A 17125-nucleotide genomic window follows, 5' to 3' on the forward strand; every position below is an offset into this window, starting at 1 on the left:
TGCCCACCCCGCATGCGTTAAATGCAATTTGTGCGCACGGCATGTCGGGTGCGATCATACCAGCACTAATGCACCGGATCCCATCAGAACTCCGCAGTTAAGCGTGCTTGGGCGAGAGTAGTACTAAGTTGGGTGACCACTTGGGAAGTCCTCGTGTTGCACCCCTTTTTTATATTTCTTTTGCTCGTTACTTCAATTTCTCCCCGTTCTTTTCTTCCTTTCTTTACAAATGGCAACCTCGCACGCTCACGCCCATCGCGTTTCTTCTCCCCGACGTGTCCGCGCGGGCCCCGCCGGCCATTCCCAGCACGTGCGTGCACCCACCGTCGCCTCGATCATGCCCACCCCGCATGCGTTAAATGCAATTTGTGCGCATGGCATGTCGGGTGCGATCATACCAGCACTAATGCACCGGATCCCATCAGAACTCCGCAGTTAAGCGTGCTTGGGCGAGAGTAGTACTAAGTTGGGTGACCACTTGGGAAGTCCTCGTGTTGCACCCCTTTTTTATATTTCTTTTGCTCGTTACTTCAATTTCTCCCCGTTCTTTTCTTCCTTTCTTTACAAATGGCAACCTCGCACGCTCACGCCCATCGCGTTTCTTCTCCCCGACGTGTCCGCGCGGGCCCCGCCGGCCGTTCCCAGCACGTGCGTGCACCCACCGTCGCCTCGATCATGCCCACCCCGCATGCGTTAAATGCAATTTGTGCGCATGGCATGTCGGGTGTGATCATACCAGCACTAATGCACCGGATCCCATCAGAACTCCGCAGTTAAGCGTGCTTGGGCGAGAGTAGTACTAAGTTGGGTGACCACTTGGGAAGTCCTCGTGTTGCACCCCTTTTTTATATTTCTTTTGCTCGTTACTTCAATTTCTCCCCGTTCTTTTCTTCCGTTCTTTTCTTCCGTTCTTTACAAATGGCAACCTCGCACGCTCACGCCCATCGCGTTTCTTCTCCCCGACGTGTCCGCGCGGGCCCCGCCGGCCGTTCCCAGCACGTGCGTGCACCCACCGTCGCCTCGATCATGCCCACCCCGCATGCGTTAAATGCAATTTGTGCGCATGGCATGTCGGGTGCGATCATACCAGCACTAATGCACCGGATCCCATCAGAACTCCGCAGTTAAGCGTGCTTGGGCGAGAGTAGTACTAAGTTGGGTGACCACTTGGGAAGTCCTCGTGTTGCACCCCTTTTTTATATTTCTTTTGCTCGTTACTTCAATTTCTCCCCGTTCTTTTCTTCCTTTCTTTACAAATGGCAACCTCGCACGCTCACGCCCATCGCGTTTCTTCTCCCCGACGTGTCCGCGCGGGCCCCGCCGGCCGTTCCCAGCACGTGCGTGCACCCACCGTCGCCTCGATCATGCCCACCCCGCATGCGTTAAATGCAATTTGTGCGCATGGCATGTCGGGTGCGATCATACCAGCACTAATGCACCGGATCCCATCAGAACTCCGCAGTTAAGCGTGCTTGGGCGAGAGTAGTACTAAGTTGGGTGACCACTTGGGAAGTCCTCGTGTTGCACCCCTTTTTTATATTTCTTTTGCTCGTTACTTCAATTTCTCCCCGTTCTTTTCTTCCGTTCTTTACAAATGGCAACCTCGCACGCTCACGCCCATCGCGTTTCTTCTCCCCGACGTGTCCGCCGGGCCCCGCCGGCCGTTCCCAGCACGTGCGTGCACCCACCGTCGCCTCGATCATGCCCACCCCGCATGCGTTAAATGCAATTTGTGCGCATGGCATGTCGGGTGCGATCATACCAGCACTAATGCACCGGATCCCATCAGAACTCCGCAGTTAAGCGTGCTTGGGCGAGAGTAGTACTAAGTTGGGTGACCACTTGGGAAGTCCTCGTGTTGCACCCCTTTTTTATATTTCTTTTGCTCGTTACTTCAATTTCTCCCCGTTCTTTTCTTCCTTTCTTTACAAATGGCAACCTCGCACGCTCACGCCCATCGCGTTTCTTCTCCCCGACGTGTCCGCGCGGGCCCCGCCGGCCGTTCCCAGCACGTGCGTGCACCCACCGTCGCCTCGATCATGCCCACCCCGCATGCGTTAAATGCAATTTGTGCGCATGGCATGTCGGGTGCGATCATACCAGCACTAATGCACCGGATCCCATCAGAACTCCGCAGTTAAGCGTGCTTGGGCGAGAGTAGTACTAAGTTGGGTGACCACTTGGGAAGTCCTCGTGTTGCACCCCTTTTTTATATTTCTTTTGCTCGTTACTTCAATTTCTCCCCGTTCTTTTCTTCCTTTCTTTACAAATGGCAACCTCGCACGCTCACGCCCATCGCGTTTCTTCTCCCCAACGTGTCCGCGCGGGCCCCGCCGGCCGTTCCCAGCACGTGCGTGCACCCACCGTCGCCTCGATCATGCCCACCCCGCATGCGTTAAATGCAATTTGTGCGCATGGCATGTCGGGTGCGATCATACCAGCACTAATGCACCGGATCCCATCAGAACTCCGCAGTCAAGCGTGCTTGGGCGAGAGTAGTACTAAGTTGGGTGACCACTTGGGAAGTCCTCGTGTTGCACCCCTTTTTTATATTTCTTTTGCTCGTTACTTCAATTTCTCCCCGTTCTTTTCTTCCTTTCTTTACAAATGGCAACCTCGCACGCTCACGCCCATCGCGTTTCTTCTCCCCGACGTGTCCGCGCGGGCCCCGCCGGCCGTAACCAGCACGTGCGTGCACCCACCGTCGCCTCGATCATGCCCACCCCGCATGCGTTAAATGCAATTTGTGCGCATGGCATGTCGGGTGCGATCATACCAGCACTAATGCACCGGATCCCATCAGAACTCCGTAGTTAAGCGTGCTTGGGCGAGAGTAGTACTAAGTTGGGTGACCACTTGGGAAGTCCTCGTGTTGCACCCCTTTTTTATATTTCTTTTGCTCGTTACTTCAATTTCTCCCCGTTCTTTTCTTCCTTTCTTTACAAATGGCAACCTCGCACGCTCACGCCCATCGCGTTTGTTCTCCCCGACGTGTCCGCGCGGGCCCCGCCGGCCATTCCCAGCACGTGCGTGCACCCACCGTCGCCTCGATCATGCCCACCCCGCATGCGTTAAATGCAATTTGTGCGCATGGCATGTCGGGTGCGATCATACCAGCACTAATGCACCGGATCCCATCAGAACTCCGCAGTTAAGCGTGCTTGGGCGAGAGTAGTACTAAGTTGGGTGACCACTTGGGAAGTCCTCGTGTTGCACCCCTTTTTTATATTTCTTTTGCTCGTTACTTCAATTTCTCCCCGTTCTTTTCTTCCTTTCTTTACAAATGGCAACCTCGCACGCTCACGCCCATCGCGTTTCTTCTCCCCAACGTGTCCGCGCGGGCCCCGCCGGCCGTTCCCAGCACGTGCGTGCACCCACCGTCGCCTCGATCATGCCCACCCCGCATGCGTTAAATGCAATTTGTGCGCATGGCATGTCGGGTGCGATCATACCAGCACTAATGCACCGGATCCCATCAGAACTCCGCAGTTAAGCGTGCTTGGGCGAGAGTAGTACTAAGTTGGGTGACCACTTGGGAAGTCCTCGTGTTGCACCCCTTTTTTATATTTCTTTTGCTCGTTACTTCAATTTCTCCCCGTTCTTTTCTTCCGTTCTTTACAAATGGCAACCTCGCACGCTCACGCCCATCGCGTTTCTTCTCCCCGACGTGTCCGCCGGGCCCCGCCGGCCGTTCCCAGCACGTGCGTGCACCCACCGTCGCCTCGATCATGCCCACCCCGCATGCGTTAAATGCAATTTGTGCGCATGGCATGTCGGGTGCGATCATACCAGCACTAATGCACCGGATCCCATCAGAACTCCGCAGTTAAGCGTGCTTGGGCGAGAGTAGTACTAAGTTGGGTGACCACTTGGGAAGTCCTCGTGTTGCACCCCTTTTTTATATTTCTTTTGCTCGTTACTTCAATTTCTCCCCGTTCTTTTCTTCCTTTCTTTACAAATGGCAACCTCGCACGCTCACGCCCATCGCGTTTCTTCTCCCCGACGTGTCCGCGCGGGCCCCGCCGGCCGTTCCCAGCACGTGCGTGCACCCACCGTCGCCTCGATCATGCCCACCCCGCATGCGTTAAATGCAATTTGTGCGCATGGCATGTCGGGTGCGATCATACTAGCACTAATGCACCGGATCCCATCAGAACTCCGCAGTTAAGCGTGCTTGGGGGAGAGTAGTACTAAGTTGGGTGACCACTTGGGAAGTCCTCGTGTTGCACCCCTTTTTTATATTTCTTTTGCTCGTTACTTCAATTTCTCCCCGTTCTTTTCTTCCTTTCTTTACAAATGGCAACCTCGCACGCTCACGCCCATCGCGTTTCTTCTCCCCGACGTGTCCGCGCGGGCCCCGCCGGCCGTTCCCAGCACGTGCGTGCACCCACCGTCGCCTCGATCATGCCCACCCCGCATGCGTTAAATGCAATTTGTGCGCATGGCATGTCGGGTGCGATCATACTAGCACTAATGCACCGGATCCCATCAGAACTCCGCAGTTAAGCGTGCTTGGGGGAGAGTAGTACTAAGTTGGGTGACCACTTGGGAAGTCCTCGTGTTGCACCCCTTTTTTATATTTCTTTTGCTCGTTACTTCAATTTCTCCCCGTTCTTTTCTTCCTTTCTTTACAAATGGCAACCTCGCACGCTCACGCCCATCGCGTTTCTTCTCCCCGACGTGTCCGCGCGGGCCCCGCCGGCCGTTCCCAGCACGTGCGTGCACCCACCGTCGCCTCGATCATGCCCACCCCGCATGCGTTAAATGCAATTTGTGCGCATGGCATGTCGGGTGCGATCATACCAGCACTAATGCACCGGATCCCATCAGAACTCCGCAGTTAAGCGTGCTTGGGCGAGAGTAGTACTAAGTTGGGTGACCACTTGGGAAGTCCTCGTGTTGCACCCCTTTTTTATATTTCTTTTGCTCGTTACTTCAATTTCTCCCCGTTCTTTTCTTCCTTTCTTTACAAATGGCAACCTCGCACGCTCACGCCCATCGCGTTTCTTCTCCCCGACGTGTCCGCGCGGGCCCCGCCGGCCGTTCCCAGCACGTGCGTGCACCCACCGTCGCCTCGATCATGCCCACCCCGCATGCGTTAAATGCAATTTGTGCGCATGGCATGTCGGGTGCGATCATACCAGCACTAATGCACCGGATCCCATCAGAACTCCGCAGTTAAGCGTGCTTGGGCGAGAGTAGTACTAAGTTGGGTGACCACTTGGGAAGTCCTCGTGTTGCACCCCTTTTTTATATTTCTTTTGCTCGTTACTTCAATTTCTCCCCGTTCTTTTCTTCCTTTCTTTACAAATGGCAACCTCGCACGCTCACGCCCATCGCGTTTCTTCTCCCCGACGTGTCCGCGCGGGCCCCGCCGGCCGTTCCCAGCACGTGCGTGCACCCACCGTCGCCTCGATCATGCCCACCCCGCATGCGTTAAATGCAATTTGTGCGCATGGCATGTCGGGTGCGATCATACCAGCACTAATGCACCGGATCCCATCAGAACTCCGCAGTTAAGCGTGCTTGGGCGAGAGTAGTACTAAGTTGGGTGACCACTTGGGAAGTCCTCGTGTTGCACCCCTTTTTTATATTTCTTATGCTCGTTACTTCAATTTCTCCCCGTTCTTTTCTTCCTTTCTTTACAAATGGCAACCTCGCACGCTCACGCCCATCGCGTTTCTTCTCCCCGACGTGTCCGCGCGGGCCCCGCCGGCCGTTCCCAGCACGTGCGTGCACCCACCGTCGCCTCGATCATGCCCACCCCGCATGCGTTAAATGCAATTTGTGCGCATGGCATGTCGGGTGCGATCATACCAGCACTAATGCACCGGATCCCATCAGAACTCCGCAGTTAAGCGTGCTTGGGCGAGAGTAGTACTAAAATGGGTGACCACTTGGGAAGTCCTCGTGTTGCACCCCTTTTTTATATTTCTTTTGCTCGTTACTTCAATTTCTCCCCGTTCTTTTCTTCCTTTCTTTACAAATGGCAACCTCGCACGCTCACGCCCATCGCGTTTCTTCTCCCCGACGTGTCCGCGCGGGCCCCGCCGGCCGTTCCCAGCACGTGCGTGCACCCACCGTCGCCTCGATCATGCCCACCCCGCATGCGTTAAATGCAATTTGTGCGCATGGCATGTCGGGTGCGATCATACCAGCACTAATGCACCGGATCCCATCAGAACTCCGCAGTTAAGCGTGCTTGGGCGAGAGCAGTACTAAGTTGGGTGACCACTTGGGAAGTCCTCGTGTTGCACCCCTTTTTTATATTTCTTTTGCTCGTTACTTCAATTTCTCCCCGTTCTTTTCTTCCTTTCTTTTGCTCGTTACTTCAATTTCTCCCCGTTCTTTTCTTCCTTTCTTTACAAATGGCAACCTCGCACGCTCACGCCCATCGCGTTTCTTCTCCCCGACGTGTCCGCGCGGGCCCCGCCGGCCGTTCCCAGCACGTGCGTGCACCCACCGTCGCCTCGATCATGCCCACCCCGCATGCGTTAAATGCAATTTGTGCGCATGGCATGTCGGGTGCGATCATACCAGCACTAATGCACCGGATCCCATCAGAACTCCGCAGTTAAGCGTGCTTGGGCGAGAGTAGTACTAAGTTGGGTGACCACTTGGGAAGTCCTCGTGTTGCACCCCTTTTTTATATTTCTTTTGCTCGTTACTTCAATTTCTCCCCGTTCTTTTCTTCCTTTCTTTACAAATGGCAACCTCGCACGCTCACGCCCATCGCGTTTCTTCTCCCCGACGTGTCCGCGCGGGCCCCGCCGGCCGTTCCCAGCACGTGCGTGCACCCACCGTCGCCTCGATCATGCCCACCCCGCATGCGTTAAATGCAATTTGTGCGCATGGCATGTCGGGTGCGATCATACCAGCACTAATGCACCGGATCCCATCAGAACTCCGCAGTTAAGCGTGCTTGGGCGATAGTAGTACTAAGTTTGGTGACCACTTGGGAAGTCCTCGTGTTGCACCCCTTTTTTATATTTCTTTTGCTCGTTACTTCAATTTCTCCCCGTTCTTTTCTTCCTTTCTTTACAAATGGCAACCTCGCACGCTCACGCCCATCGCGTTTCTTCTCCCCGACGTGTCCGCGCGGGCCCCGCCGGCCGTTCCCAGCACGTGCGTGCACCCACCGTCGCCTCGATCATGCCCACCCCGCATGCGTTAAATGCAATTTGTGCGCATGGCATGTCGGGTGCGATCATACCAGCACTAATGCACCGGATCCCATCAGAACTCCGCAGTTAAGCGTGCTTGGGCGAGAGTAGTACTAAGTTGGGTGACCACTTGGGAAGTCCTCGTGTTGCACCCCTTTTTTATATTTCTTTTGCTCGTTACTTCAATTTCTCCCCGTTCTTTTCTTCCTTTCTTTACAAATGGCAACCTCGCACGCTCACGCCCATCGCGTTTCTTCTCCCCGACGTGTCCGCGCGGGCCCCGCCGGCCGTTCCCAGCACGTGCGTGCACCCACCGTCGCCTCGATCATGCCCACCCCGCATGCGTTAAATGCAATTTGTGCGCATGGCATGTCGGGTGCGATCATACCAGCACTAATGCACCGGATCCCATCAGAACTCCGCAGTTAAGCGTGCTTGGGCGAGAGTAGTACTAAGTTGGGTGACCACTTGGGAAGTCCTCGTGTTGCACCCCTTTTTTATATTTCTTTTGCTCGTTACTTCAATTTCTCCCCGTTCTTTTCTTCCTTTCTTTACAAATGGCAACCTCGCACGCTCACGCCCATCGCGTTTCTTCTCCCCGACGTGTCCGCGCGGGCCCCGCCGGCCGTTCCCAGCACGTGCGTGCACCCACCGTCGCCTCGATCATGCCCACCCCGCATGCGTTAAATGCAATTTGTGCGCATGGCATGTCGGGTGCGATCATACCAGCACTAATGCACCGGATCCCATCAGAACTCCGCAGTTAAGCGTGCTTGGGCGAGAGTAGTACTAAGTTGGGTGACCACTTGGGAAGTCCTCGTGTTGCACCCCTTTTTTATATTTCTTTTGCTCGTTACTTCAATTTCTCCCCGTTCTTTTCTTCCTTTCTTTACAAATGGCAACCTCGCACGCTCACGCCCATCGCGTTTCTTCTCCCCGACGTGTCCGCGCGGGCCCCGCCGGCCGTTCCCAGCACGTGCGTGCACCCACCGTCGCCTCGATCATGCCCACCCCGCATGCGTTAAATGCAATTTGTGCGCATGGCATGTCGGGTGCGATCATACCAGCACTAATGCACCGGATCCCATCAGAACTCCGCAGTTAAGCGTGCTTGGGCGAGAGTAGTACTAAGTTGGGTGACCACTTGGGAAGTCCTCGTGTTGCACCCCTTTTTTATATTTCTTTTGCTCGTTACTTCAATTTCTCCCCGTTCTTTTCTTCCTTTCTTTACAAATGGCAACCTCGCACGCTCACGCCCATCGCGTTTCTTCTCCCCGACGTGTCCGCGCGGGCCCCGCCGGCCGTTCCCAGCACGTGCGTGCACCCACCGTCGCCTCGATCATGCCCACCCCGCATGCGTTAAATGCAATTTGTGCGCATGGCATGTCGGGTGCGATCATACCAGCACTAATGCACCGGATCCCATCAGAACTCCGCAGTTAAGCGTGCTTGGGCGAGAGTAGTACTAAGTTGGGTGACCACTTGGGAAGTCCTCGTGTTGCACCCCTTTTTTATATTTCTTTTGCTCGTTACTTCAATTTCTCCCCGTTCTTTTCTTCCTTTCTTTACAAATGGCAACCTCGCACGCTCACGCCCATCGCGTTTCTTCTCCCCGACGTGTCCGCGCGGGCCCCGCCGGCCGTTCCCAGCACGTGCGTGCACCCACCGTCGCCTCGATCATGCCCACCCCGCATGCGTTAAATGCAATTTGTGCGCATGGCATGTCGGGTGCGATCATACCAGCACTAATGCACCGGATCCCATCAGAACTCCGCAGTTAAGCGTGCTTGGGCGAGAGTAGTACTAAGTTTGGTGACCACTTGGGAAGTCCTCGTGTTGCACCCCTTTTTTATATTTCTTTTGCTCGTTACTTCAATTTCTCCCCGTTCTTTTCTTCCTTTCTTTACAAATGGCAACCTCGCACGCTCACGCCCATCGCGTTTCTTCTCCCCGACGTGTCCGCGCGGACCCCGCCGGCCGTTCCCAGCACGTGCGTGCGCCCACCGTCGCCTCGATCATGCCCACCCCTCATGCGTTAAATGCAATTTGTGCGCATGGCATGTCGGGTGCGATCATACCAGCACTAATGCACCGGATCCCATCAGAACTCCGCAGTAAAGCGTGCTTGGGCGAGAGTAGTACTAAGTTGGGTGACCACTTGGGAAGTCCTCGTGTTGCACCCCTTTTTTATATTTCTTTTGCTCGTTACTTCAATTTCTCCCCGTTCTTTTCTTCCTTTCTTTACAAATGGCAACCTCGCACGCTCACGCCCATCGCGTTTCTTCTCCCCGACGTGTCCGCGCGGGCCCCGCCGGCCGTTCCCAGCACGTGCGTGCACCCACCGTCGCCTCGATCATGCCCACCCCGCATGCGTTAAATGCAATTTGTGCGCATGGCATGTCGGGTGCGATCATACCAGCACTAATGCACCGGATCCCATCAGAACTCCGCAGTTAAGCGTGCTTGGGCGAGAGTAGTACTAAGTTGGGTGATCACTTGGGAAGTCCTCGTGTTGCACCCCTTTTTTATATTTCTTTTGCTCGTTACTTCAATTTCTCCCCGTTCTTTTCTTCCTTTCTTTACAAATGGCAACCTCGCACGCTCACGCCCATCGCGTTTCTTCTCCCCGACGTGTCCGCGCGGGCCCCGCCGGCCGTTCCCAGCACGTGCGTGCACCCACCGTCGCCTCGATCATGCCCACCCCGCATGCGTTAAATGCAATTTGTGCGCATGGCATGTCGGGTGCGATCATACCAGCACTAATGCACCGGATCCCATCAGAACTCCGCAGTTAAGCGTGCTTGGGCGAGAGTAGTACTAAGTTGGGTGACCACTTGGGAAGTCCTCGTGTTGCACCCCTTTTTTATATTTCTTTTGCTCGTTACTTCAATTTCTCCCCGTTCTTTTCTTCCTTTCTTTACAAATGGCAACCTCGCACGCTCACGCCCATCGCGTTTCTTCTCCCCGACGTGTCCGCGCGGGCCCCGCCGGCCGTTCCCAGCACGTGCGTGCACCCACCGTCGCCTCGATCATGCCCACCCCGCATGCGTTAAATGCAATTTGTGCGCATGGCATGTCGGGTGCGATCATACCAGCACTAATGCACCGGATCCCATCAGAACTCCGCAGTTAAGCGTGCTTGGGCGAGAGTAGTACTAAGTTGGGTGACCACTTGGGAAGTCCTCGTGTTGCACCCCTTTTTTATATTTCTTTTGCTCGTTACTTCAATTTCTCCCCGTTCTTTTCTTCCTTTCTTTACAAATGGCAACCTCGCACGCTCACGCCCATCGAGTTTCTTCTCCCCGACGTGTCCGCGCGGGCCCCGCCGGCCGTTCCCAGCACGTGCGTGCACCCACCGTCGCCTCGATCATGCCCACCCCGCATGCGTTAAATGCAATTTGTGCGCATGGCATGTCGGGTGCGATCATACCAGCACTAATGCACCGGATCCCATCAGAACTCCGCAGTTAAGCGTGCTTGGGCGAGAGTAGTACTAAGTTGGGTGACCACTTGGGAAGTCCTCGTGTTGCACCCCTTTTTTATATTTCTTTTGCTCGTTACTTCAATTTCTCCCCGTTCTTTTCTTCCTTTCTTTACAAATGGCAACCTCGCACGCTCACGCCCATCGCGTTTCTTCTCCCCGACGTGTCCGCGCGGGCCCCGCCGGCCGTTCCCAGCACGTGCGTGCACCCACCGTCGCCTCGATCATGCCCACCCCGCATGCGTTAAATGCAATTTGTGCGCATGGCATGTCGGGTGCGATCATACCAGCACTAATGCACCGGATCCCATCAGAACTCCGCAGTTAAGCGTGCTTGGGCGAGAGTAGTACTAAGTTGGGTGACCACTTGGGAAGTCCTCGTGTTGCACCCCTTTTTTATATTTCTTTTGCTCGTTACTTCAATTTCTCCCCGTTCTTTTCTTCCTTTCTTTACAAATGGCAACCTCGCACGCTCACGCCCATCGCGTTTCTTCTCCCCGACGTGTCCGCGCGGGCCCCGCCGGCCGTTCCCAGCACGTGCGTGCACCCACCGTCGCCTCGATCATGCCCACCCCGCATGCGTTAAATGCAATTTGTGCGCATGGCATGTCGGGTGCGATCATACCAGCACTAATGCACCGGATCCCATCAGAACTCCGCAGTTAAGCGTGCTTGGGCGAGAGTAGTACTAAGTTGGGTGACCACTTGGGAAGTCCTCGTGTTGCACCCCTTTTTTATATTTCTTTTGCTCGTTACTTCAATTTCTCCCCGTTCTTTTCTTCCTTTCTTTACAAATGGCAACCTCGCACGCTCACGCCCATCGCGTTTCTTCTCCCCGACGTGTCCGCGCGGGCCCCGCCGGCCGTTCCCAGCACGTGCGTGCACCCACCGTCGCCTCGATCATGCCCACCCCGCATGCGTTAAATGCAATTTGTGCGCATGGCATGTCGGGTGCGATCATACCAGCACTAATGCCCCGGATCCCATCAGAACTCCGCAGTTAAGCGTGCTTGGGCGAGAGTAGTACTAAGTTGGGTGACCACTTGGGAAGTCCTCGTGTTGCACCCCTTTTTTATATTTCTTTTGCTCGTTACTTCAATTTCTCCCCGTTCTTTTCTTCCTTTCTTTACAAATGGCAACCTCGCACGCTCACGCCCATCGCGTTTCTTCTCCCCGACGTGTCCGCGCGGGCCCCGCCGGCCGTTCCCAGCACGTGCGTGCACCCACCGTCGCCTCGATCATGCCCACCCCGCATGCGTTAAATGCAATTTGTGCGCATGGCATGTCGGGTGCGATCATACCAGCACTAATGCACCGGATCCCATCAGAACTCCGCAGTTAAGCGTGCTTGGGCGAGAGTAGTACTAAGTTGGGTGACCACTTGGGAAGTCCTCGTGTTGCACCCCTTTTTTATATTTCTTTTGCTCGTTACTTCAATTTCTCCCCGTTCTTTTCTTCCTTTCTTTACAAATGGCAACCTCGCACGCTCACGCCCATCGCGTTTCTTCTCCCCGACGTGTCCGCGCGGGCCCCGCCGGCCGTTCCCAGCACGTGCGTGCACCCACCGTCGCCTCGATCATGCCCACCCCGCATGCGTTAAATGCAATTTGTGCGCATGGCATGTCGGGTGCGATCATACCAGCACTAATGCACCGGATCCCATCAGAACTCCGCAGTTAAGCGTGCTTGGGCGAGAGTAGTACTAAGTTGGGTGACCACTTGGGAAGTCCTCGTGTTGCACCCCTTTTTTATATTTCTTTTGCTGGTTACTTCAATTTCTCCCCGTTCTTTTCTTCCTTTCTTTACAAATGGCAACCTCGCACGCTCACGCCCATCGCATTTCTTCTCCCCGACGTGTCCGCGCGGGCCCCGCCGGCCGTTCCCAGCACGTGCGTGCACCCACCGTCGCCTCGATCATGCCCACCCCGCATGCGTTAAATGCAATTTGTGCGCATGGCATGTCGGGTGCGATCATACCAGCACTAATGCACCGGATCCCATCAGAACTCCGCAGTTAAGCGTGCTTGGGCGAGAGTAGTACTAAGTTGGGTGACCACTTGGGAAGTCCTCGTGTTGCACCCCTTTTTTATATTTCTTTTGCTCGTTACTTCAATTTCTCCCCGTTCTTTTCTTCCTTTCTTTACAAATGGCAACCTCGCACGCTCACGCCCATCGCGTTTCTTCTCCCCGACGTGTCCGCGCGGGCCCCGCCGGCCGTTCCCAGCACGTGCGTGCACCCACCGTCGCCTCGATCATGCCCACCCCGCATGCGTTAAATGCAATTTGTGCGCATGGCATGTCGGGTGCGATCGTACCAGCACTAATGCCCCGGATCCCATCAGAACTCCGCAGTTAAGCGTGCTTGGGCGAGAGTAGTACTAAGTTGGGTGACCACTTGGGAAGTCCTCGTGTTGCACCCCTTTTTTATATTTCTTTTGCTCGTTACTTCAATTTCTCCCCGTTCTTTTCTTCCTTTCTTTACAAATGGCAACCTCGCACGCTCACGCCCATCGCGTTTCTTCTCCCCGACGTGTCCGCGCGGGCCCCGCCGGCCGTTCCCAGCACGTGCGTGCACCCACCGTCGCCTCGATCATGCCCACCCCGCATGCGTTAAATGCAATTTGTGCGCATGGCATGTCGGGTGCGATCATACCAGCACTAATGCACCGGATCCCATCAGAACTCCGCAGTTAAGCGTGCTTGGGCGAGAGTAGTACTAAGTTGGGTGACCACTTGGGAAGTCCTCGTGTTGCACCCCTTTTTTATATTTCTTTTGCTCGTTACTTCAATTTCTCCCCGTTCTTTTCTTCCTTTCTTTACAAATGGCAACCTCGCACGCTCACGCCCATCGCGTTTCTTCTCCCCGACGTGTCCGCGCGGGCCCCGCCGGCCGTTCCCAGCACGTGCGTGCACCCACCGTCGCCTCGATCATGCCCACCCCGCATGCGTTAAATGCAATTTGTGCGCATGGCATGTCGGGTGCGATCATACCAGCACTAATGCACCGGATCCCATCAGAACTCCGCAGTTAAGGGTGCTTGGGCGAGAGTAGTACTAAGTTGGGTGACCACTTGGGAAGTCCTCGTGTTGCACCCCTTTTTTATATTTCTTTTGCTCGTTACTTCAATTTCTCCCCGTTCTTTTCTTCCTTTCTTTACAAATGGCAACCTCGCACGCTCACGCCCATCGCGTTTCTTCTCCCCGACGTGTCCGCGCGGGCCCCGCCGGCCGTTCCCAGCACGTGCGTGCACCCACCGTCGCCTCGATCATGCCCACACCGCATGCGTTAAATGCAATTTGTGCGCATGGCATGTCGGGTGCGATCATACCAGCACTAATGCACCGGATCCCATCAGAACTCCGCAGTTAAGCGTGCTTGGGCGAGAGTAGTACTAAGTTGGGTGACCACTTGGGAAGTCCTCGTGTTGCACCCCTTTTTTATATTTCTTTTGCTGGTTACTTCAATTTCTCCCCGTTCTTTTCTTCCTTTCTTTACAAATGGCAACCTCGCACGCTCACGCCCATCGCGTTTCTTCTCCCCGACGTGTCCGCGCGGGCCCCGCCGGCCGTTCCCAGCACGTGCGTGCACCCACCGTCGCCTCGATCATGCCCACCCCGCATGCGTTAAATGCAATTTGTGCGCATGGCATGTCGGGTGCGATCATACCAGCACTAATGCACCGGATCCCATCAGAACTCCGCAGTTAAGCGTGCTTGGGCGAGAGTAGTACTAAGTTGGGTGACCACTTGGGAAGTCCTCGTGTTGCACCCGTTTTTTATATTTCTTTTGCTCGTTACTTCAATTTCTCCCCGTTCTTTTCTTCCTTTCTTTACAAATGGCAACCTCGCACGCTCACGCCCATCGCGTTTCTTCTCCCCGACGTGTCCGCGCGGGCCCCGCCGGCCGTTCCCAGCACGTGCGTGCACCCACCGTCGCCTCGATCATGCCCACCCCGCATGCGTTAAATGCAATTTGTGCGCATGGCATGTCGGGTGCGATCATACCAGCACTAATGCACCGGATCCCATCAGAACTCCGCAGTTAAGCGTGCTTGGGCGAGAGTAGTACTAAGTTGGGTGACAACTTGGGAAGTCCTCGTGTTGCACCCCTTTTTTATATTTCTTTTGCTCGTTACTTCAATTTCTCCCCGTTCTTTTCTTCCTTTCTTTACAAATGGCAACCTCGCACGCTCACGCCCATCGCGTTTCTTCTCCCCGACGTGTCCGCGCGGGCCCCGCCGGCCGTTCCCAGCACGTGCGTGCACCCACCGTCGCCTCGATCATGCCCACCCCGCATGCGTTAAATGCAATTTGTGCGCATGGCATGTCGGGTGCGATCATACCAGCACTAATGCACCGGATCCCATCAGAACTCCGCAGTTAAGGGTGCTTGGGCGAGAGTAGTACTAAGTTGGGTGACCACTTGGGAAGTCCTCGTGTTGCACCCCTTTTTTATATTTCTTTTGCTCGTTACTTCAATTTCTCCCCGTTCTTTTCTTCCTTTCTTTACAAATGGCAACCTCGCACGCTCACGCCCATCGCGTTTCTTCTCCCCGACGTGTCCGCGCGGGCCCCGCCGGCCGTTCCCAGCACGTGCGTGCACCCACCGTCGCCTCGATCATGCCCACCCCGCATGCGTTAAATGCAATTTGTGCGCATGGCATGTCGGGTGCGATCATACCAGCACTAATGCACCGGATCCCATCAGAACTCCGCAGTTAAGCGTGCTTGGGCGAGAGTAGTACTAAGTTGGGTGACCACTTGGGAAGTCCTCGTGTTGCACCCCTTTTTTATATTTCTTTTGCTCGTTACTTCAATTTCTCCCCGTTCTTTTCTTCCTTTCTTTACAAATGGCAACCTCGCACGCTCACGCCCATCGCGTTTCTTCTCCCCGACGTGTCCGCGCGGGCCCCGCCGGCCGTTCCCAGCACGTGCGTGCACCCACCGTCGCCTCGATCATGCCCACCCCGCATGCGTTAAATGCAATTTGTGCGCATGGCATGTCGGGTGCGATCATACCAGCACTAATGCACCGGATCCCATCAGAACTCCGCAGTTAAGCGTGCTTGGGCGAGAGTAGTACTAAGTTGGGTGACCACTTGGGAAGTCCTCGTGTTGCACCCCTTTTTTATATTTCTTTTGCTCGTTACTTCAATTTCTCCCCGTTCTTTTCTTCCTTTCTTTACAAATGGCAACCTCGCACGCTCACGCCCATCGCGTTTCTTCTCCCCGACGTGTCCGCGCGGGCCCCGCCGGCCGTTCCCAGCACGTGCGTGCACCCACCGTCGCCTCGATCATGCCCACCCCGCATGCGTTAAATGCAATTTGTGCGCATGGCATGTCGGGTGCGATCATACCAGCACTAATGCACCGGATCCCATCAGAACTCCGCAGTTAAGCGTGCTTGGGCGAGAGTAGTACTAAGTTGGGTGACCACTTGGGAAGTCCTCGTGTTGCACCCCTTTTTTATATTTCTTTTGCTCGTTACTTCAATTTCTCCCCGTTCTTTTCTTCCTTTCTTTACAAATGGCAACCTCGCACGCTCACGCCCATCGCGTTTCTTCTCCCCGACGTGTCCGCGCGGGCCCCGCCGGCCGTTCCCAGCACGTGCGTGCACCCACCGTCGCCTCGATCATGCCCACCCCGCATGCGTTAAATGCAATTTGTGCGCATGGCATGTCGGGTGCGATCATACCAGCACTAATGCACCGGATCCCATCAGAACTCCGCAGTTAAGCGTGCTTGGGCGAGAGTAGTACTAAGTTGGGTGACCACTTGGGAAGTCCTCGTGTTGCACCCCTTTTTTATATTTCTTTTGCTCGTTACTTCAATTTCTCCCCGTTCTTTTCTTCCTTTCTTTACAAATGGCAACCTCGCACGCTCACGCCCATCGCGTTTCTTCTCCCCGACGTGTCCGCGCGGGCCCCGCCGGCCGTTCCCAGCACGTGCGTGCACCCACCGTCGCCTCGATCATGCCCACCCCGCATGCGTTAAATGCAATTTGTGCGCATGGCATGTCGGGTGCGATCATACCAGCACTAATGCACCGGATCCCATCAGAACTCCGCAGTTAAGCGTGCTTGGGCGAGAGTAGTACTAAGTTGGGTGACCACTTGGGAAGTCCTCGTGTTGCACCCCTTTTTTATATTTCTTTTGCTCGTTACTTCAATTTCTCCAAGTTCTTTTCTTCCTTTCTTTACAAATGGCAACCTCGCACGCTCACGCCCATCGCGTTTATTCTCCCCGACGTGTCCGCGCGGGCCCCGCCGGCCGTTCCCAGCACGTGCGTGCACCCACCGTCGCCTCGATCATGCCCACCCCGCATGCGTTAAATGCAATTTGTGCGCATGGCATGTCGGGTGCGATCATACCAGCACTAATGCACCGGATCCCATCAGAACTCCGCAGTGAAGCGTGCTTGGGCGAGAGTAGTACTAAGTTGGGTGACCACTTGGGAAGTCCTCGTGTTGCACCCCTTTTT

The 17125-nt window shown here is 55.2% G+C and overlaps 51 non-coding genes across 51 annotated transcripts; all 51 read left to right on the plus strand.

Annotated features, from left to right (window-relative positions):
- Positions 1-46: 46 nt before the first annotated feature.
- Positions 47-165, plus strand: LOC147794319 (5S ribosomal RNA). The gene has a single exon (XR_015414104.1). It is a non-coding gene; the product is annotated as a 5S ribosomal RNA (ribosomal RNA).
- A 219-nt stretch (positions 166-384) lies between these two features.
- LOC147794320 (5S ribosomal RNA) lies at positions 385-503 on the plus strand. The gene has a single exon (XR_015414112.1). It is a non-coding gene; the product is annotated as a 5S ribosomal RNA (ribosomal RNA).
- Positions 504-722: 219 nt separating this feature from the next.
- On the plus strand, positions 723-841 carry LOC147794321 (5S ribosomal RNA). The gene has a single exon (XR_015413108.1). It is a non-coding gene; the product is annotated as a 5S ribosomal RNA (ribosomal RNA).
- A 232-nt stretch (positions 842-1073) lies between these two features.
- LOC147794322 (5S ribosomal RNA) lies at positions 1074-1192 on the plus strand. The gene has a single exon (XR_015414123.1). It is a non-coding gene; the product is annotated as a 5S ribosomal RNA (ribosomal RNA).
- A 219-nt stretch (positions 1193-1411) lies between these two features.
- LOC147794323 (5S ribosomal RNA) lies at positions 1412-1530 on the plus strand. Its single transcript, XR_015414134.1, has one exon. It is a non-coding gene; the product is annotated as a 5S ribosomal RNA (ribosomal RNA).
- A 218-nt stretch (positions 1531-1748) lies between these two features.
- Positions 1749-1867, plus strand: LOC147794324 (5S ribosomal RNA). The gene has a single exon (XR_015414145.1). It is a non-coding gene; the product is annotated as a 5S ribosomal RNA (ribosomal RNA).
- Positions 1868-2086: 219 nt separating this feature from the next.
- On the plus strand, positions 2087-2205 carry LOC147794325 (5S ribosomal RNA). Its single transcript, XR_015414166.1, has one exon. It is a non-coding gene; the product is annotated as a 5S ribosomal RNA (ribosomal RNA).
- A 219-nt stretch (positions 2206-2424) lies between these two features.
- On the plus strand, positions 2425-2543 carry LOC147794326 (5S ribosomal RNA). Its single transcript, XR_015413181.1, has one exon. It is a non-coding gene; the product is annotated as a 5S ribosomal RNA (ribosomal RNA).
- Positions 2544-2762: 219 nt separating this feature from the next.
- Positions 2763-2881, plus strand: LOC147794327 (5S ribosomal RNA). Its single transcript, XR_015413092.1, has one exon. It is a non-coding gene; the product is annotated as a 5S ribosomal RNA (ribosomal RNA).
- A 219-nt stretch (positions 2882-3100) lies between these two features.
- On the plus strand, positions 3101-3219 carry LOC147794328 (5S ribosomal RNA). The gene has a single exon (XR_015414176.1). It is a non-coding gene; the product is annotated as a 5S ribosomal RNA (ribosomal RNA).
- A 219-nt stretch (positions 3220-3438) lies between these two features.
- On the plus strand, positions 3439-3557 carry LOC147794329 (5S ribosomal RNA). Its single transcript, XR_015414184.1, has one exon. It is a non-coding gene; the product is annotated as a 5S ribosomal RNA (ribosomal RNA).
- Positions 3558-3775: 218 nt separating this feature from the next.
- Positions 3776-3894, plus strand: LOC147794330 (5S ribosomal RNA). Its single transcript, XR_015414189.1, has one exon. It is a non-coding gene; the product is annotated as a 5S ribosomal RNA (ribosomal RNA).
- A 219-nt stretch (positions 3895-4113) lies between these two features.
- On the plus strand, positions 4114-4232 carry LOC147794331 (5S ribosomal RNA). The gene has a single exon (XR_015413457.1). It is a non-coding gene; the product is annotated as a 5S ribosomal RNA (ribosomal RNA).
- A 219-nt stretch (positions 4233-4451) lies between these two features.
- On the plus strand, positions 4452-4570 carry LOC147794332 (5S ribosomal RNA). The gene has a single exon (XR_015413460.1). It is a non-coding gene; the product is annotated as a 5S ribosomal RNA (ribosomal RNA).
- Positions 4571-4789: 219 nt separating this feature from the next.
- Positions 4790-4908, plus strand: LOC147794333 (5S ribosomal RNA). Its single transcript, XR_015414192.1, has one exon. It is a non-coding gene; the product is annotated as a 5S ribosomal RNA (ribosomal RNA).
- Positions 4909-5127: 219 nt separating this feature from the next.
- LOC147794334 (5S ribosomal RNA) lies at positions 5128-5246 on the plus strand. Its single transcript, XR_015414196.1, has one exon. It is a non-coding gene; the product is annotated as a 5S ribosomal RNA (ribosomal RNA).
- A 219-nt stretch (positions 5247-5465) lies between these two features.
- Positions 5466-5584, plus strand: LOC147794335 (5S ribosomal RNA). The gene has a single exon (XR_015414197.1). It is a non-coding gene; the product is annotated as a 5S ribosomal RNA (ribosomal RNA).
- A 219-nt stretch (positions 5585-5803) lies between these two features.
- LOC147794336 (5S ribosomal RNA) lies at positions 5804-5922 on the plus strand. The gene has a single exon (XR_015413095.1). It is a non-coding gene; the product is annotated as a 5S ribosomal RNA (ribosomal RNA).
- Positions 5923-6141: 219 nt separating this feature from the next.
- LOC147794337 (5S ribosomal RNA) lies at positions 6142-6260 on the plus strand. Its single transcript, XR_015413110.1, has one exon. It is a non-coding gene; the product is annotated as a 5S ribosomal RNA (ribosomal RNA).
- A 263-nt stretch (positions 6261-6523) lies between these two features.
- LOC147794338 (5S ribosomal RNA) lies at positions 6524-6642 on the plus strand. Its single transcript, XR_015414198.1, has one exon. It is a non-coding gene; the product is annotated as a 5S ribosomal RNA (ribosomal RNA).
- A 219-nt stretch (positions 6643-6861) lies between these two features.
- On the plus strand, positions 6862-6980 carry LOC147794339 (5S ribosomal RNA). Its single transcript, XR_015413559.1, has one exon. It is a non-coding gene; the product is annotated as a 5S ribosomal RNA (ribosomal RNA).
- Positions 6981-7199: 219 nt separating this feature from the next.
- On the plus strand, positions 7200-7318 carry LOC147794340 (5S ribosomal RNA). The gene has a single exon (XR_015414199.1). It is a non-coding gene; the product is annotated as a 5S ribosomal RNA (ribosomal RNA).
- A 219-nt stretch (positions 7319-7537) lies between these two features.
- LOC147794341 (5S ribosomal RNA) lies at positions 7538-7656 on the plus strand. Its single transcript, XR_015414200.1, has one exon. It is a non-coding gene; the product is annotated as a 5S ribosomal RNA (ribosomal RNA).
- A 219-nt stretch (positions 7657-7875) lies between these two features.
- LOC147794342 (5S ribosomal RNA) lies at positions 7876-7994 on the plus strand. Its single transcript, XR_015414202.1, has one exon. It is a non-coding gene; the product is annotated as a 5S ribosomal RNA (ribosomal RNA).
- A 219-nt stretch (positions 7995-8213) lies between these two features.
- On the plus strand, positions 8214-8332 carry LOC147794343 (5S ribosomal RNA). Its single transcript, XR_015414203.1, has one exon. It is a non-coding gene; the product is annotated as a 5S ribosomal RNA (ribosomal RNA).
- A 219-nt stretch (positions 8333-8551) lies between these two features.
- On the plus strand, positions 8552-8670 carry LOC147794344 (5S ribosomal RNA). Its single transcript, XR_015414204.1, has one exon. It is a non-coding gene; the product is annotated as a 5S ribosomal RNA (ribosomal RNA).
- A 219-nt stretch (positions 8671-8889) lies between these two features.
- Positions 8890-9008, plus strand: LOC147794345 (5S ribosomal RNA). The gene has a single exon (XR_015413405.1). It is a non-coding gene; the product is annotated as a 5S ribosomal RNA (ribosomal RNA).
- A 219-nt stretch (positions 9009-9227) lies between these two features.
- On the plus strand, positions 9228-9346 carry LOC147794346 (5S ribosomal RNA). Its single transcript, XR_015413193.1, has one exon. It is a non-coding gene; the product is annotated as a 5S ribosomal RNA (ribosomal RNA).
- Positions 9347-9565: 219 nt separating this feature from the next.
- LOC147794347 (5S ribosomal RNA) lies at positions 9566-9684 on the plus strand. Its single transcript, XR_015413244.1, has one exon. It is a non-coding gene; the product is annotated as a 5S ribosomal RNA (ribosomal RNA).
- A 219-nt stretch (positions 9685-9903) lies between these two features.
- Positions 9904-10022, plus strand: LOC147794348 (5S ribosomal RNA). The gene has a single exon (XR_015414205.1). It is a non-coding gene; the product is annotated as a 5S ribosomal RNA (ribosomal RNA).
- A 219-nt stretch (positions 10023-10241) lies between these two features.
- Positions 10242-10360, plus strand: LOC147794349 (5S ribosomal RNA). The gene has a single exon (XR_015414206.1). It is a non-coding gene; the product is annotated as a 5S ribosomal RNA (ribosomal RNA).
- Positions 10361-10579: 219 nt separating this feature from the next.
- LOC147794350 (5S ribosomal RNA) lies at positions 10580-10698 on the plus strand. Its single transcript, XR_015414207.1, has one exon. It is a non-coding gene; the product is annotated as a 5S ribosomal RNA (ribosomal RNA).
- Positions 10699-10917: 219 nt separating this feature from the next.
- On the plus strand, positions 10918-11036 carry LOC147794351 (5S ribosomal RNA). The gene has a single exon (XR_015414208.1). It is a non-coding gene; the product is annotated as a 5S ribosomal RNA (ribosomal RNA).
- A 219-nt stretch (positions 11037-11255) lies between these two features.
- LOC147794352 (5S ribosomal RNA) lies at positions 11256-11374 on the plus strand. The gene has a single exon (XR_015414209.1). It is a non-coding gene; the product is annotated as a 5S ribosomal RNA (ribosomal RNA).
- A 219-nt stretch (positions 11375-11593) lies between these two features.
- Positions 11594-11712, plus strand: LOC147794353 (5S ribosomal RNA). Its single transcript, XR_015413282.1, has one exon. It is a non-coding gene; the product is annotated as a 5S ribosomal RNA (ribosomal RNA).
- A 219-nt stretch (positions 11713-11931) lies between these two features.
- Positions 11932-12050, plus strand: LOC147794354 (5S ribosomal RNA). Its single transcript, XR_015414210.1, has one exon. It is a non-coding gene; the product is annotated as a 5S ribosomal RNA (ribosomal RNA).
- Positions 12051-12269: 219 nt separating this feature from the next.
- Positions 12270-12388, plus strand: LOC147794355 (5S ribosomal RNA). The gene has a single exon (XR_015414211.1). It is a non-coding gene; the product is annotated as a 5S ribosomal RNA (ribosomal RNA).
- A 219-nt stretch (positions 12389-12607) lies between these two features.
- LOC147794356 (5S ribosomal RNA) lies at positions 12608-12726 on the plus strand. Its single transcript, XR_015414213.1, has one exon. It is a non-coding gene; the product is annotated as a 5S ribosomal RNA (ribosomal RNA).
- Positions 12727-12945: 219 nt separating this feature from the next.
- On the plus strand, positions 12946-13064 carry LOC147794357 (5S ribosomal RNA). Its single transcript, XR_015413441.1, has one exon. It is a non-coding gene; the product is annotated as a 5S ribosomal RNA (ribosomal RNA).
- Positions 13065-13283: 219 nt separating this feature from the next.
- Positions 13284-13402, plus strand: LOC147794358 (5S ribosomal RNA). Its single transcript, XR_015414214.1, has one exon. It is a non-coding gene; the product is annotated as a 5S ribosomal RNA (ribosomal RNA).
- Positions 13403-13621: 219 nt separating this feature from the next.
- LOC147794359 (5S ribosomal RNA) lies at positions 13622-13740 on the plus strand. Its single transcript, XR_015413102.1, has one exon. It is a non-coding gene; the product is annotated as a 5S ribosomal RNA (ribosomal RNA).
- Positions 13741-13959: 219 nt separating this feature from the next.
- LOC147794360 (5S ribosomal RNA) lies at positions 13960-14078 on the plus strand. The gene has a single exon (XR_015414215.1). It is a non-coding gene; the product is annotated as a 5S ribosomal RNA (ribosomal RNA).
- A 219-nt stretch (positions 14079-14297) lies between these two features.
- LOC147794361 (5S ribosomal RNA) lies at positions 14298-14416 on the plus strand. Its single transcript, XR_015413120.1, has one exon. It is a non-coding gene; the product is annotated as a 5S ribosomal RNA (ribosomal RNA).
- A 219-nt stretch (positions 14417-14635) lies between these two features.
- Positions 14636-14754, plus strand: LOC147794362 (5S ribosomal RNA). The gene has a single exon (XR_015413425.1). It is a non-coding gene; the product is annotated as a 5S ribosomal RNA (ribosomal RNA).
- Positions 14755-14973: 219 nt separating this feature from the next.
- Positions 14974-15092, plus strand: LOC147794363 (5S ribosomal RNA). Its single transcript, XR_015413103.1, has one exon. It is a non-coding gene; the product is annotated as a 5S ribosomal RNA (ribosomal RNA).
- Positions 15093-15311: 219 nt separating this feature from the next.
- LOC147794364 (5S ribosomal RNA) lies at positions 15312-15430 on the plus strand. Its single transcript, XR_015414216.1, has one exon. It is a non-coding gene; the product is annotated as a 5S ribosomal RNA (ribosomal RNA).
- A 219-nt stretch (positions 15431-15649) lies between these two features.
- LOC147794365 (5S ribosomal RNA) lies at positions 15650-15768 on the plus strand. Its single transcript, XR_015414217.1, has one exon. It is a non-coding gene; the product is annotated as a 5S ribosomal RNA (ribosomal RNA).
- A 219-nt stretch (positions 15769-15987) lies between these two features.
- LOC147794366 (5S ribosomal RNA) lies at positions 15988-16106 on the plus strand. The gene has a single exon (XR_015414218.1). It is a non-coding gene; the product is annotated as a 5S ribosomal RNA (ribosomal RNA).
- A 219-nt stretch (positions 16107-16325) lies between these two features.
- LOC147794367 (5S ribosomal RNA) lies at positions 16326-16444 on the plus strand. The gene has a single exon (XR_015414219.1). It is a non-coding gene; the product is annotated as a 5S ribosomal RNA (ribosomal RNA).
- Positions 16445-16663: 219 nt separating this feature from the next.
- On the plus strand, positions 16664-16782 carry LOC147794368 (5S ribosomal RNA). Its single transcript, XR_015414220.1, has one exon. It is a non-coding gene; the product is annotated as a 5S ribosomal RNA (ribosomal RNA).
- Positions 16783-17001: 219 nt separating this feature from the next.
- LOC147794369 (5S ribosomal RNA) lies at positions 17002-17120 on the plus strand. Its single transcript, XR_015413147.1, has one exon. It is a non-coding gene; the product is annotated as a 5S ribosomal RNA (ribosomal RNA).
- The last annotated feature ends 5 nt before the right edge of the window (positions 17121-17125 follow it).

The sequence above is a fragment of the Cucurbita pepo genome, chromosome 1 (genome assembly GCF_057944985.1).
Source record: "Cucurbita pepo subsp. pepo isolate OVF chromosome 1, ASM5794498v1, whole genome shotgun sequence".
NCBI lineage: Eukaryota > Viridiplantae > Streptophyta > Magnoliopsida > Cucurbitales > Cucurbitaceae > Cucurbita > Cucurbita pepo.